This window comes from Rhinopithecus bieti, unplaced genomic scaffold (genome assembly GCF_001698545.2).
Source record: "Rhinopithecus bieti isolate Rb0 unplaced genomic scaffold, ASM169854v2 scaffold_49371, whole genome shotgun sequence".
In the NCBI taxonomy this organism is placed as follows: domain Eukaryota; kingdom Metazoa; phylum Chordata; class Mammalia; order Primates; family Cercopithecidae; genus Rhinopithecus; species Rhinopithecus bieti.
In genome coordinates, this window is record NW_016821003.1 from 81,803 (window position 1) to 98,070 (window position 16,268).

Here is a 16,268-nt window from a genome sequence, read left to right on the forward strand (position 1 = left end):
ACAATTGCTAAGTATTTTCTTTTCATGAATTTTTTAAAAAGGCAGAGAAACAAGTAGGAAAGTGGATAAAAGGTTGTCATGTGCGTGTCATATAAATAGGGCTAGACAGGGCCATGTACAATCTCTCTGCAGGTCAATAGAAGAGAGTCCACTAAGTGCACTTCAGATACACACTGGAATATTCCCAATGGCTAATGCCTGACAGTCAAATTGACAGTGATAAACATATAGGGTATGACACACTCACACAATCAAATCCTATGCAGCAGTAAGCCTGCGCATGCCGCAGCCACACCTGACAACACACTGCCTCCGCCTTACACCTGAGCCTCAGCCACACACAGAGGGCTCACACTGGGTGGTTCCTTTTACGCAGAGTGAGAAATGGGGGAGACTAATGCCTGGGATTAGAAACTAGATCAGCAGGACTCCTTGCAGGGATAGAATCTAGATGGGATCACAGAGGGGGTTCTGGGGGATGGCACTATTCTGCTTCATGTGGGTGCTGACTGCTCGTAACTGTCTACCTTGCCAGTTTTCATCGAGGTGAATGCAGAGCTGCACCATGCTGTTGTGAATGTTTCTTAGGCTTCTATAAGAAATGATTAAAAGTTATTTCCATTCCTTTATGCAGAAGTCCATGAAACTCAAGAAATACCCAAACGTAGAGAGAAAACCAATCCAGACAGGAAGTCTGGGCAGGCTAGGGCACAGGTCTCACTGGACAGCCTAGAAATGATCAAGAAACCTGACCCAGTCAGGGGCTCAGCAATCCATGTTGGGGATGAGATGATACCCAGCTATGCCCTGGCACAAACTAACAACACACACTCATGCCCCTATACAGACAACACACTCACACTCATGACCAACACACACAACACACTCACACTCATGCCCTATACACACAACACACTCGCACACTCATGCCCAACACCTGCCAAAAACATGCACTCATGCCCAACAAACACCAACACATACATTATGTTAACACACACACTCATGGCACAAACACGCCAACAAACTCACATTCATATGCAACATCACACAACACACTCACACCCATGACTCAACACACATTACACTTCACACATTCATGCCCTATACCAGAAACACTCACCCTCATGCCCAACACACAACACACTCACACATGCATGCCCAACACACACCAACACACTCACACTCAGGCCCCTACACACACAACACAGATGCATGCCCAACACATACCAAAAACTTATACTCATGCCCAACACCCTCACACGCTCATGCCCTGACACACACCTACACATTCATAGTCATGCCTGACACACACCAACATACACTCATGCCCAGCCCTCATTAACACACTCATACATTCATGCCCCAACACACCAACACACTCACATGCACTCCTTGATACACACCAATAGCACGCTCATGTTTTTACATATATCAATAACACACTCACATACTCATACTCCCATACACACCAAGAACACTCACATATGCCCTGCCCCTCCTTGCATTCTCCCCTCCTGGGCTGGCGTGAAGTACCCCCTGGGCACTGTGGCTGGGCAGCAGCATAACCCCCTGTGCCCAGGGTTCCTGCAGCCTCCCAGGGTCCATGGATGGAGATGCAACCCAAGGAAGGGGCAGATGGCCAAGGAAATGGGTAAAGATCAGGAAGGCTGTGTGCCCTCCACAGGAGGAAGGGTTCCCTGAGCCCTGTCTTCAGAAGTGTGGTACAGACGTGGGACCCCCCCCCCCATGTGAGCCCCTGCTGCCATCACCCCTGGCTCTAGGCTATTCAGCTGGAGAAGAGTGTTCTGGAAATGGCACCCACCTTCTGCTGGGCTCGCTGTACCTCCAGCAACCTGTACATGTACTCTTCCATAATGTCCTCATTGAACCAAGCCACAGCAAGCTCTTTTGAGGTCATAAAATACTGATGTCTATGAATTCTTTTTGAATGGTCCAGATATGGGTGCTCAGCACAATGAGTGCCACAAGCAGGGTCACCTTCCACCACATGGCTATCCTCAGCGTCCGCACTGGGGGCCAGGTACACCGGGTGGAGGAGTGGAGGCAGCTGCTGCTGGTGACACCCTTCTCAGCTCTGGGTCCCACACAGCCCTGTCCACCAGGGGCCCTGAGCTGTTGAGCACCTCCCTTTGAGCAGCACCTTATCCAGTGCCTCTCTCCACTCCCCCACAGAGTCTGTCTGTTATTTCCAAACAAGGCAGAGCGTGAGGTCACATAACCTTGGACTCGCAGGAATGTGTGCAACAAGACTGCTGCCTACACCTTTTCAGGAAAGCCTCCTCCAGCTGCAGCCCAGCCCTGAGAAGACCCAGTGGAGGTCTCCAGCCCACCTGGCTTGCCCTCACGTAGTGCAGGTAAGGCTCACCAGGTACCAAGAAATCTCTGAGACCTCTGGTGAGCCAGTTCCTGAAGAGTGGAAGCAGTTGCTAGGCCTGCCCTGTGACTTTGGCTGGAGCCCACATCGCCAGCTGGGCCCAGGGGAGCCCAGAGTGTGTGGCCAGTGGGGCTCGGCAGGGTGCAAGGGGGATGTCTATAAGAGTCCATTTTCCTTGCTGCCAGACCTTCCTCCATCAGAAGGTGCAACTGGCTTCATCCTCCCAGGCTGATTATTGGTTTTCCCTCATTTTGAAACCAGTTCTAATTTCCACTATGACATTTTTTTTAACCTGTGGGCTATTATAGCTGTATTGTTTAATTTCCAACCATAGTTGATTTTCTAGTTATCTTTTTTCTTATCAACTTCTAACTCAAGTCCACTACAGTTAGAAAACACCATTTCATTATCTCCCTTCTTTGAAATATTTGAGTTATTTTTTGTCAAGAATAACCAATGTTCTATCAATATATGCAGCTGAAAAGAATATGTATTCTGCATTTTATAGATATAAAGTTAGATATTTATATACATCAGTAAGTCCATTCTGTTGAAACTTTTTATATATTTACTCTTTTTTTTATTTTTATTTTTTGAGGCAGAGTCTCACTCTGTCACCCAGGCTGGAGTACAGTGGCACGATTTCAGCTCACTGCAACCTCTGTCTCCTGAGTTCAAGCAATTCTTATACCTCAGCCTCCCGAGGAGCTGGGATTACAGATGTGTACCACCATGCTTTTGTATTTTTAGTAGAGACAGGTTTTCGCCATGTTGGCCAGGCTGGTCTCAAACTCCTGGCCTCAGGTGATTCGCCCAATTCGGCCTCCCAAAGTGCTGAGATTACAGGTGTGAGCCACCGGTCCTGGCCATATTCAGTCTTTTTACTTTGTCTTGTTTCATTGAGTTTGGTTTGGTTTGGTTTTGGTTTAGGTTTTGGTCTCCTTTTCTGCCAGTTACTGAGGGGTATGTTAAAATTTCTCATGATGATTATGACTGTGAATTTATCTATTTCTTTCTGACAATTGTCGCTTTATTTATTTTCAGACTATGTCATCAAGTGCTTATACAAGTAGAATTGTTACACTTTCTTGGTGGCTGACCATTTTATCATTATAAAATGTATCAGTTTATGCTGAGTAATGCCACTTGCTCTGAAGTCTGATGTCAGAGACGTAAAAACATCTAGCATTGCTTTGATTCTTATTTACTTGAATATCTTCATCCATATTGTTATTCTAATGTGATGTCTTAATTAGTATGTGCCTTTATAAGCAGGAAATTGTTTTTTAAATCAGTCTAAGCATCTTATTTGGAATGCTTATTCCATTTATAATTACTCATATTATTAGTTACTAATGACTAATATTAGCATATGTTTGGGTTCAAAGCTACCATATTGCTATTTGTTTTCTATTCATTTCATTTGTCCCTGTTTCTTGTTTTATTCAATTTCTTCTCCTCAGTGGCTTTTAGTTATCCTCCCCTTTTTTCTTTTCTTTTTTTGAGATGGAGTTTCGCTCTGTCGCCCAGGCTGGAGTGTAGTGGTGCAGTCTCAGCTCACTGCAGCCTTCTGGGTTCAAGTAATTCTCGTGCCTCAGCCTCCCAAGTAGCTGGGACTACAGATGTGAGCCACTCTGTCCAGCTAATTATATATTTTTAGTAGCAACAGGGTTTCACCATGTTGACTTGGCTGGTCTTGATCTCCTGGCCTCAAGTGATCCACCAGCCTTGGCCCACAGTGTTGGGATTACAGGCATGAGTCACTGTGCCCAACCAAGTTATCCTTTCTTTACCTCTTCTTTTAGTGGTAACTTTAGTGATCATAATGAGTATCGTTGACTTAATTGAGTCTACCATAAATTAGTACCTTTACCACTGCAAAGATGGTGGGGAAACCTTAGGGCACTATTACCCGTTTGTCCCCCTTCTACCTTGTATGTTATTGTTGTCACGTACTTAAATTCTACATATTTGATAGCCTGCAAAACAATATTACTGTGGTTTTATACATTTAGTATTTATGTGGATTTATCAATTATATTTACCATTCTTCTGTGCCCCATTCCTTCAGCATTACTTTGCTTCCACCTGGGATCATTTTCCTTTACCGTCAAAAATCTCTCTTTAGTATTTATTTTTAATTGGATCTTGTTGATATATCATGTAACTTTTTCCAAAAGCTGACTTTTCTCTAAAAAAATTTTACTTCTTTGGGACCCCCTATCCTAGGGATTCAGCCAAGTCTCCATCCTCTCTCTTCTAGGTGTCCCCAAAATATTGCTAATATATGGGTTTAAGACTATAAATTTCCCTCTAAGCCCTTCTTTGGCAATGTCTCAGAAATGTTGATGTGTCATATGGTTATTATCTTTCAATTCAAAGAATTTTTTATTTATTTTGTGACTTTTAATTCATGAATTGTTTTAAATACACTGTTAAATTTACAGCTAGAGTTATTAAAATTATTTTAACTATTTTATTATAGTTGTTTACCGTAAACAAAGAACACACTCTGAACCATTTTCATCTTTTAAATTTTAAGTTTTTTTTCTTTTTTGATGTTCTGAAAATGTCTTTATTTTGCTTTCATTTTGAGGAGTATTTTACTGACTATAGCATTCGAGATTATTCATTATTTTCTTTCGGTTCAAAGATTAAAATCTGAGCTTCTTCAAATGGTCTATTTCCAGTTCACTTTGACTCCTAAGATGTGGCCTGTCATGGTTTCACCTGAAATCCTGGGATATTTACCATAGTCTTCTTCCTTAACAGGCACTGAACTTTAATTTTTGTCCCCTCAATTGAAGCAGAGAAAATGCGTCTTCCCAAGCAGCATTGAAAGTCAAGACCTTTCATCCCCTTTCTGCCCCTGGTGCCCTCCACTTTAGGTCTTGCTCCAAGTCAGGCAAGACAGAGATGACACTTTCCTACATCAAGGCAAGTGTCTATTACCACAGTGTCTCTCCAAAGGGCAGTGAGTAGCATCTGCCACTGAGTCCTCACCATGGAGACCATGCTGGGTCCCAAGGCTGAAGGATTTAAGCATCAAAAAGCTGACAGGGACATGCTGAGTTGAGCTGCTGCTTCTGCGGTCATCTGCAGTCTTGGCAAAATTTTTCTTATTAACCAAGAAGTTGGTCAGGCCCCTAGGGACAGGCTCATATACCTGGAGGATCCTTTAGAGACTCATGGGCAGAGTAGAGAGCTGCCTGATCAGAGCTCCTGCCATTAAGGTTCTTCAACCCTCTCTTGGGATTGCTTCATTACAAAAGGTGCAAAATCAGAGGTTCAGAATTGAGCATATATCCACATACTCGTGTTCACAGCAGCATTGTCCACAATAGCTGGCAGGTGGAAGCAGCCAAAGTGTCCATGGATGAATGAATGAATAAAGAAAATGTAACATTTCCGTACAATGGAATATTATTCAGCCATTAAAAAGAAAATCCCGTCACATATTACAACATGGGTGAACCTTGAGGAGGTTACCTAAGTGAAATAAGCCAGTAACAAAAGGACAAACACTACGTGATTCCACTCATATGAGATATCTAGACTAATCAAATTCACAGAGACAGAAAGTAGACTAGGGGTTGCCAGGGGCTGAGGGAGAGAAGAATGAGGTGTTATTGTTTAATGAGTGTAGAGTTTCAATTTTACAACATGAAAAGAGTTCTAGAGATGGATGGTGGTGAGGGTTGCACATGGATGAATGTACTTAACATCACTGAACTGTACACTTTAAAATGCTTAAAATGGCAAATTTTATGTTATACACATTTTACCACAATCAAAAAATTAGGCACTCAGGAGAATTCAGAATCACAAAAGAGAAAGCTTATGATTTGAAGGCAAGTTGCTCCCTATAATGTGCCCTTTGGCATTGTCTTCTGGTGCCCAATCTGGCAGTAGAGGAGGGAGTGGAAGGGAAGAGCACCCCTTCCCCCACATCCCCACTGCTGACCTGCTTGGTCTCCTCTGGTCTCCCAGCTGACCTGAGGATTACTGCCTCCTTTTGGAGCATTTGTTCTGCCTAAGAGCACAAGGGGCTAATGTTAGCCACTCTGGAAGCTATGCCTCTGCCTGCTAGACTTCTGCAGAGTTCAACTGTCCAAAATATCTCTCTTTGGGGGTCCAATTCTTGTATCACATTTGAGAGCCATCATTCCCAGAGAACCACTGAAACCAGCAAAACACAGCAGAGTAGCCATCTGGCGTTAGAATATTTCATCATTTTGCGAGCTCTGAAAAGTAGATCTGGAGAGAAACAAACAAACAAAATGCCTTTTCTTCCATCACTGATCTATAATCAGAAACAGGATCAAGCATCAGCACAGTTATTTCACCATGTGAAAAAATAATAGAAATTTTCTTCCTGGCAGCTGACAAAACACTCTGTGAGTGTCTTAGGGAACCTTGCTAGAAGGGAACATGGATGCTAGAGAAGACAGATATGATAGCTAAAGCTGTTCCTAGGGTTCATATGCTGAGGAACTGCATGGGCCTCTAGATAGTAGACCTAAAATTCAAGCATATCAATCACTACATTAAATATAAGTGATCTAAAGTAAAAGAGATTGTCAAATGAATAAAATGAATAAAAATATCACCCAACTGTATGCATATATCTCCCTATTTGCATAAAGAAATATGTATGATTATATGTGTCATGTTATGAGAATCCCAATAGTCTACCTCAAATCCTATAGAACTAGAGGATGGTGGTATTTATAAGGTGATGGACACATACGTAAGAACAGAATAGAACAGTCAAAACATAGAATAGAACAGAATAGCCAAAAATAGACCAACTGGTAGCCAACTCACTTCTGGCATTGGTGTAGAGGCAATTCAATGTATAAAGAACAATCTTTTCAATAAATGGTATTGGAACCATTGAACTTCTATATGCAATAGAAATGAATCTAAAACTAAATTTCATCATATGTGCATTATACAAGAATTAACTCAAAATTGAATCATAGATAAAAATATAAAACTATAATAGTTTTAGAGCAGAATATTCATGGCATGAAGTTAGAATTTTAGACATGACACCAAAAGCATGATCCTTTTAAAAGATTACATATCTCTCATTTTATGTTAGGGAGTCAAAAATGATGTCTCAGGATATAAAATCAATGTGCAAAAATTAGTAACATTTCTATATGTCAACAACAGTCAAACCAAGAGTCAAATCAGGAATGTACTCCCATTCACAATTGCCACAAAAAGAATAAAATACCTAGGAATACAGATAACTAGGGAAGTAAAAGATCTTTACAAAGAGAACTACAAGACACTGCTCAAAGAAATCAGAGATGACATAAACAAATGGAAAAACATTCCATGCTCATGGATAGGAAGAATCAATATTGTTAAAATAAATATTGTTAAAAAGCAATTTATAGATTCAATGCTATTCCTATTAAACTACCACTGACATTCTTCACAGAACTGAAAAAAAAAACTATTTTAATATTTGTATAGAACCAAAAGAAGAACCTAAATGGCCATGGCAATCCTAAGCAAAAATAATGAAGCTGGAGGTATCATGCTACCTGACTTCAAACTATACCACAGGGCTACTGTAACCAAAACAGCATGGTACAAAAACATACACACATACCAATGGAACAGAATAGAGAAGCCAGAAATAAGGCCACATGCCTACAACTGTCTGACTTTTGAAAAACCTGACAAAAACAAGCAATGGGGAAAGGATTTTCTATTCAATAAATGATGTTGGGATAACTGGCTAGCCATATGCAGAAGACTGAAACTGGACCCCTTTCTTACATTATATACAAAAATTAACTCAGGATGAATTAAATATTTAAATGTAAAACTCAAAACTATAAAAACCCGGAAGACAACCTAGGCAACACCATTTAGGACATAGGCACGGGCAAAGATTTCATGACAAAGACACCAAAAGCAATTGCAACAAAAGCAGAAATTGACAAATGGGATCTAATTAAACTAAAGAGCTTCAGTACACCAAAAGAAACCATCAACAGAGTGAGCAGACAACCTACAGAATGGAGTTTGCAAGCCATGCATCTAACAAAGGTCTAATATCCAGCATCTATAAGGAACTTAAACAAATTTACAAGCAAAAACAAACAACCCCGTTAAAAAGTGGACAAAAGACATGAACAGACACTTTTCAAAAGAAGACATACATGCAGCCAACAAGCATTTGAAAAAAGGTCAACATCACTTATCATTAGAGAAATGCAAATTAAAACCACAATGAGATACCATCTCACACCAATCAGGAAGGCTATTATTAAAAATTTTAAAAATAACAGATGCTGGCAAGGTTATGGAGAAGAAAAAGAACACTTATATACTATTAGTGGAAATACAAATTAGTTCAACCATTGTGGAAAACAGTGTGGTGATTCCTCAAAGTCCCAAAGACAAAAGTACCATTTGACCTAGCAATCCCATTATTGGGTATGTACCCAAAGAAATACAGATTGTTCTATTACAAAGACACATGCATGCATATGTTCACTGCAACACTATTCACAATAGCAAAGACATGGAATCAACCTAAATGTCTGTCATTGATAGACTAAATAAAGAAAATGTAGCACACATACACCATGGAACACTAGGCAGCCATAAAAAAGAATAAGATCATATCCTTTGCAGGGGCATGGATGAAGCTGGAGGCCATTATTCTTAGCAAACTAATGCAGAAACAGAAAACCAAATACCACATGTTCTCACTTATAAGTGGGAGCTAAATGATGAGAACACATGGACACATAGAGGGAAACAAACCACACTGGGGCCTATTGGAAGGTGGCGGGTAGGAGGAAAAAGAGGATTAGGCAAAACTAACTAAAGGGTACTAGACTTAATACCTGGGCAATGAAATAATCTTTACAAAAAAATCTCATGACACAACTTGACCTACAAAACAAACCTGTGCATATACCCCTGGAAGAAAGAAGGTAAATTGAGCTTCATGAAAATTTAAAGTTTTGCTCTAACAAAGACACTGTTAAATGAAAAGACAAGCTACAAACTGAAAAACAATATTTTCAAATCACATATATAAAAAATTGTAACCAGAAAAAATAAATAACCTCAAAAACTCAATAGTAAAAAAACAAACACACCAATTAATAAATGGACAAAAAGACATGAATACTTTACCAAAGATAAACACATAGTAAATAAACATATGAAAAGATCACTAGTTATTAGCGAATAGGCTCCATGTCATTAGTCCTTGGACAAATGCTGATTAAAACCATGATGAGATACCACACAGCTAAAATAAAAAATAGTGATAACAACAAATGCTGGAGAGAATGTGGATAAACTGGTTCTCTGATTCACTGCCAGTCAGAATGCAAAATGGTGTAATCACTGTAGATATGTTTTGCAATTTCTTACATAGACATACCTCGGAGACATTGGGCATTTCATTTTAGACCACCGCAATAAAGTGAATATTGTGATAAAGTGAGTCACACCATTTTTTTGGGGTTTCCCAGTGCATATAAAAGTTATGTTTATACTATATCTTAGTCTATTCAGTGTGTAATAGAATCATGTATGAAAACAACATACCTTAATTAAAATGATTTATTGCTAAAATCCTAACAATCTGTGCCTTCAGTGAGTCATAATCTTTCTGCTGGTGGAGGGTTTTGCCTTGATGTTGATGGCTGCTGACTGATCAGACTGGTGGTTGCTGAATGTTGGGGTGGCTATGGCAATTTCTAAAAATAAGATAACAATGACGTTTGTGAAGTTTTAATACCTCACCAGGAATTTCCTTGTGGGAAGAATACAGGGGAGGCGGGTAGCCTTTCATCTTGTATTCATCTTATTTAGGAACCAAAAGGTGGAGGCAGGTTTGCATGACCCAGTTCCCAGCTTGACTTTTCCCTTTGGCTAAATGAGTCTGGGGTCCCAAAATTTAATTTCCTTTCACAGGGTGTATCTGACTGTTCCCCTACCCCATTTTGTCTGTGTTATCTTAAGTAAAATGTGGATTCCTGACATTTTTTATGTGCCTTTTGTTTCTGTGAAAACTGTGGGCTTCTCAATATCCCACCTTTTCCCCTTTAAATTTCGAGCCCTCAAAATCATCTTCAGAGAAAGGCACCTGTCTCCCAGGTGCGTCCTTAACTTTGGCAAATAAATCTCCAAAAATGATTGAGACTTGTCGTGCCATTTTCCTCGATTGACAGCCCCATGATTACAAAATTTATGAATTAAAAAGTGAAAGATGACTATTCAACAAATGGGGCAGGTAAAACTAGATACCCATCTGCAAAATAAATAGATAAATAAATACATAGTTTAATCCCCAGGGCATTCCTTTCACCAACACAAATTCCAGATGGAATCAACAAGTACAAGGGACACTTCTGAATGTTCCTCTGGCAGCCAGGACAGGCTCCCTATGACCTCTGGATCCTACTGACGCTACAAGGGAACCCTGGCTAAATCCGGAGAAGGAGCCCAACTTCCTGTTGGTGAGGGCATTTGGGGAAGCTCAGCTGTTAAGCAGCCACCATTTGCCTTCTGAACTGTGAAGCAGGATCCTATTATATTTGTTCCCAGAACAGTATAAATGCATTTTAGGTGTTTATAAGGGACTTGGGGAGGCCAGCAGGGTTTGTGGAAAAGGCATTCCCATCTAATGTTGGCAGAAGTGCAAATTGGGGAAGTATAAACAAAAGTGATGCTATAAACACTAGTTGTCTTGTGAGTTTGTTCCTTATTTGCTAGTCCACTGGGAACCAGCTGAAGACCTCGCAGCAGTGGTATAAAACTAGCTGCGTTGTGCAGGGAGAGACCAGAGTGGATAGCGCAGGAATGGTCAGGATATTACATGAGTCTGGATGGAGTCAGTGAAGACTGGGCTGGAAGGCAGCTGTGGAAATGCAGTGTACGGGGAAAAGGATTTTATTCATTCAATCATCCATGTGTTCATGCTTTCTCTCATCCAACATGTTTTTCAGCAATGATTTTGTGTCAGGCCCCGGAGATACAGTTGTGAATAAAACTAAATCCTGCACCATGCCAGTGGTTTTTGACAGGTGTTCTGAAGAACGACCCAATGGGACCTTATGATGGACTGGGCACAAAGAATGAGTCAGAGGAGAGAACCAAAGTTTAACACTTGGGCAGGTGGGTGTGTCTGTGTGTTTGTGTGTGTGTGAACATTGTCAGCGGTTCATTCAACATCAAGAACTGCACTACTTGTCAGAAATACAGAAAATAACAATGATAACAACAACAATAATAATTGAACACTTTTTGAAAACCTTTATAAGCTCTTTGCCTGGATTATCTCATTTCATTAGCATGAATGGGAACTATTTTATACCCATTTTGCAGGTGAGAAGACTGAGGCACACTGAATATAAGTAACTTGCCCACAGCCACCCAGCTGGTCAATGGTAGAGCCAGATGTGAGTCCAGCCAGTCTGACTTTGTTGTCCCGAGGGATTCAAAGTGAGGTTCCAGAGGCAGAGCCGAAGAGCAATGGAAAGAGAACAGCTTGCATGTTTTGATAGAAGTGTGGCCAGAGAGCAGTAGCATCCATGTTAGCCTGGGCAGAGGGTGGCGCAGGCAATCAGAAGGCGCTTCTTGGAGGAGATTGCTTCTTCAGCAGAGTCCAGGAATATGAGCAGCTGTTAATAAAAGGAAGAAAAGGGCAACAGTGCTCAGCAGAGGGGAATCCCCTACGAAGACCGAGCTACAGCACATATGCTGGAGACTTTGTAGGAGGGAATTCGGCTGCCCCAGGAAGCTCACGATCTTGGACTCCTAAAAACCTATATCTCTTAAATGTTGACCCCACTTTGATGGAGAGAAGAGGTCACATGGGTCTAAGGAAGGTGAGGAAGAGGAATCTCTGGTAAGAGCTCAGCCTCTCCTCTGAGGCCCAGCAATTCCAACTCCTCTGGCTGACCCCAGACCCACAAAACAAAACCCATCTTAACCAAAGTCTCAAAGGAAACTGGGGCCACCTCCAATGGTCCAGGAGCCTTCCTTCCTGGGGCCAGTACTGATAAATGTGCCTTTCTCATCCTCACCATAATTCAGTGATATTTGCTGGTTCTCCTGGAGACCAGCACCCTCCTGATTAATTGCCCACTCAATCCTCTCTGAGTCCAAGGAGCTGCATTCATTCAACTTGGCCGGGAGAACAGTTTTCATGAAACATGAAAGCTGAGGTAACACTAGCAAGCGAGAATCAGCATGCAAGGAGACACATCCACCTGAGCTATGGGGAACAGTGAAGAAGCTTTAGCAGAGCAGGAACATTCATTGATTGCAACCTGAAAACTTACAAAGCCACTGGAGTTGAAGAGTGCATGGAAAATTTTAGAAACCAGCGAGTTCCTCAGCATGTTCATCTCTGTGAGATGACAGTTTGGTGGCCAGATAACATCTTCCTGCAGAGCAACTCTATGCCTGTGGCTGCAGGAACTTCGGGCAAATATATGCAAACTGCAGTCTGAGTATTCTATATCAGGTTGAGAGGAAGTCTTTCTGACAGCTGGAAATGACAGTCCATTCTATTTTTAATGTTAGCATCTTAACCAACTCTTGGTAGGATGTGCAAAGTCAGAAAGATTTTTTTGGAAGATAAACATGCTACAGTATTGCATCTGTGGATGGATGTCTCCTAGCAATTAACCCATGGACCCATGGATCCATGTTACTGAGAAGAAGCCATAGGGGATGGGATGTGGAACTGAGACATGACTGGAGAACTTGTGGGACTTGGCGGCTGACTCTGGGGCTCCAAAGAGACAAAATGGGGTACCCCAGAGAGGCGGTGGAAGGGCTTGAGGACAATGAGCCCTTCTTTGGCTGGAGGAGATTCAGTTTATAGTGGGACTTTCAAATGAATTTGCAGCAAACAGGTAGCAATATAGAATTACACTTCAAAAAGGGAACTTGGAATGAAGTTAACTACATGAAAGTCACATCTATAGGAGCATTAAATGTGGCTAAATTGTTGGTAACTGAGATTGTAGGAAAGGGGATCCTACAATAGCATCAAGGCTGGTGCAAGTACAATGGTATTTACAACTTATTGATCACAACCATTTACGGATTCCTTTGTTCTTTCTCCACTCCCACTGCTTCACTTGACTAGCCTCTAAAAAGAATCATATATATATACATGTAAAATCCCATGCCAAGGGATTGGATTCAGGGGCCTGTGACCTCCCTAAAGTCATATGCAACATTTTATGTAAATGTTACTGAAGGTTAAATGGAATTTTTTATTAGGACAAGTTTCAAAATCAGGTGTCAGAGAAGAACGTAAAATTTTTCATAGTGGATAGAGAAGCCACCTGAATTGCTCACCCATGTTGAGAAAATGAAATGTCCAGGAGTCGGGAACAGAGGAAGTACTGAGGGAGGTGATCTACCTGACCCTCGCCCAAGCTAGTGGTGACTGACTTCCTGCTTTTCTGGCCAGGCAGCCAAGAAGCAGCTAGGTTGAGATGGTCCAGAGCAGAGAAGGAACTGAGGTGGTAGGGATGTCAACAGGGCTCCACATACCTCAGCCAAAAGAACCAGAGCAGTCTTGGATGAGGCAAGAGCAACCGGCAGCCAGAACGGAGAGCCTCTGTGCTGCCATGACAGGCAGAATAACACCCCACCCGAGATGTCCACATCCTAAACCCAGAACCTGTGAACTTGTTACCTTGTGGGCAAAAGTGACTTTGCAGATGTGATTAAGTTAAGGATCTTAAGATGTGAGATTATCTGAAGAGGCCCTATGTAATCAATCACAAGGGTCCTTAGAAGAGGGAGATAGAGAGTCAGAGAAGGAGACATGCTGGGATAACTAGAGGTCAGAGAGAACTGAAGAGACTCTGTGCTGGCTTTGATGATGGAGGAAGGGGCCATAAGCCAAGTAGAAAAATCAGATTCTCCCCTAGGGCCTCCAGAGGGAATGCGACCCAGCCAATACCTTGATTGAATGGCTGGTAACCTCCAGAATTGCAAGATAATCAAAGAGTGCTGCTTTAAATCACTGTTGTTAGTAACTAGTTACAGCAACCACAGGAAATGAGCACAGCTGCCAGGGTAGCTGCAGGGGAGGGGCTGCTAGCAATGGAGGCTGGGCAGAGGCAGGAAGGGACCCCAGAACAGCCAGTTTTAAAATTCTGCCAAGGCTGGCGAGCACAGCAGCTGCAGTTAAGTAGGAATTTTCCAGTCCTCTACATCTTCCTCCTCTGCTTGTTCTGACACAGAGGGGCCCTAAAAACCATGGTGAGATGGAAGAGGTAGAGGACATGTGGTACATAGGGAAAAGAGAAAGAAGCAAGCACTCCTCCCCAAATGCAAGTCTCCAGGAGGGAGAAGTACAACTTTAAATCATGTTCAAAGTTTTGACCATCTCCAAAAACTAGCATTTCAATAACTGGATTGAGACTGTGTATATTGTCTGGGAGTCACTTGAAAAGTCACAGGGGACAAAAAGCATGGCCGAGTCCATGCAAAGGAACACTAGGAAGTAAGGACAAAGCCACACTTGATGACATTTCCAAGTGAAGCCTGTTCCCTATTAAGGGGCACATTCTCTGTTTTCGGGGGAGTGGGCCACAGCTTCCATTAGCTTCTCAAAGGGGATTCTTACATCTGCTAAGGTTAAGAATTATGAATACAGAGGAAGAGGTCAAGGTTTGGGCTTGGAGAAGAGCTTGTATTCCGGCCTGCAGGGGAGTGGGAAGGGAATAACAAGAAGAAAAAGCAGAGGGGAAAAAAGACAAGATCAAGAGGGCTGGAGGACGTGGTGTTCTTCACACTGCTTACCTCCCCATGCAGGGCCAGGAGGGCGAGTGGGCGACAGGAAGAGAACCCACGGGCCACTGGCGAGATCAACCAAGAGGAAATGCTGCCAGTGCAACCCTGCGGCCCATCGACCACCTGCGCCTCCTGGCCCAGCTTCTTTGGTGCTGCCCTCTTGCCTTGCTACCTGGAGCCTGAGAGAGCTGGCAAGACATGTTTGCACTGATAGAAGTGAAGGCCCACGGGCTGACCACTGAGGTCGGAGATGAACATTGCCAGTTTTGCACAGCTGCAAAGCGCACACGGGAGGGGATCCACAGTCAGACCCCCACAGACATTGATAGAAGAGATTCTTTGTGAGCCCCACAACCCTGCCCCACCACGTGCTGGATGCTTACATATACTATCCCTAGTCTTAGAGTAACTCTGCTGGAGACGTATAGTAAGTATGTCTATGCCATGAACAACCTAAATCAGACAATAAAAAACAAAATTTCATAAATACTGTCCAGACAATTGCACAATAATCCCACTACATACTAAGCACTTACTATGAGTCAGATTCTGTTTCAATTAGTAGTACTTTGTGGCCAGCCATGAGAATGAGACCAAAATTATGGTGGTTGAAACACACAAGAGTTGAAAATACACTCTTATATATATAAACAAGAAAATAAACTTTACTATAAAAGAGTTGGGGAGGGCGGAGCAAGATGGCCGAATAGGAACAGCTCCAGTCTCCAACTCCCAGCGCGAGCGACACAGAAGACCGGTGATTTCTGCATTTTCAACTGAGGTACTGGGGTCATCTCACTAGGGAGTGCCGGACAATCGGTGCTGGTCAGCTGCTGCAGCCTGACCAGCGAGAGCTGAAGCAGGGCGAGGCATCGCCTCACCTGGAAGCGCAAGGGGGAAGGGGATCCGTTTTCCTAGCCAGGGGAACGGAGACACACAACCCCTGGAAAATCGGGTAACTCCCACCCCAATACTGCGCTGTAAGCATACAGGCCCACCGGAATATATCCCCCCCCTGGCCGGGAGGGTCCCACGCCCACGAAGCCTCCCTCACTGCTAA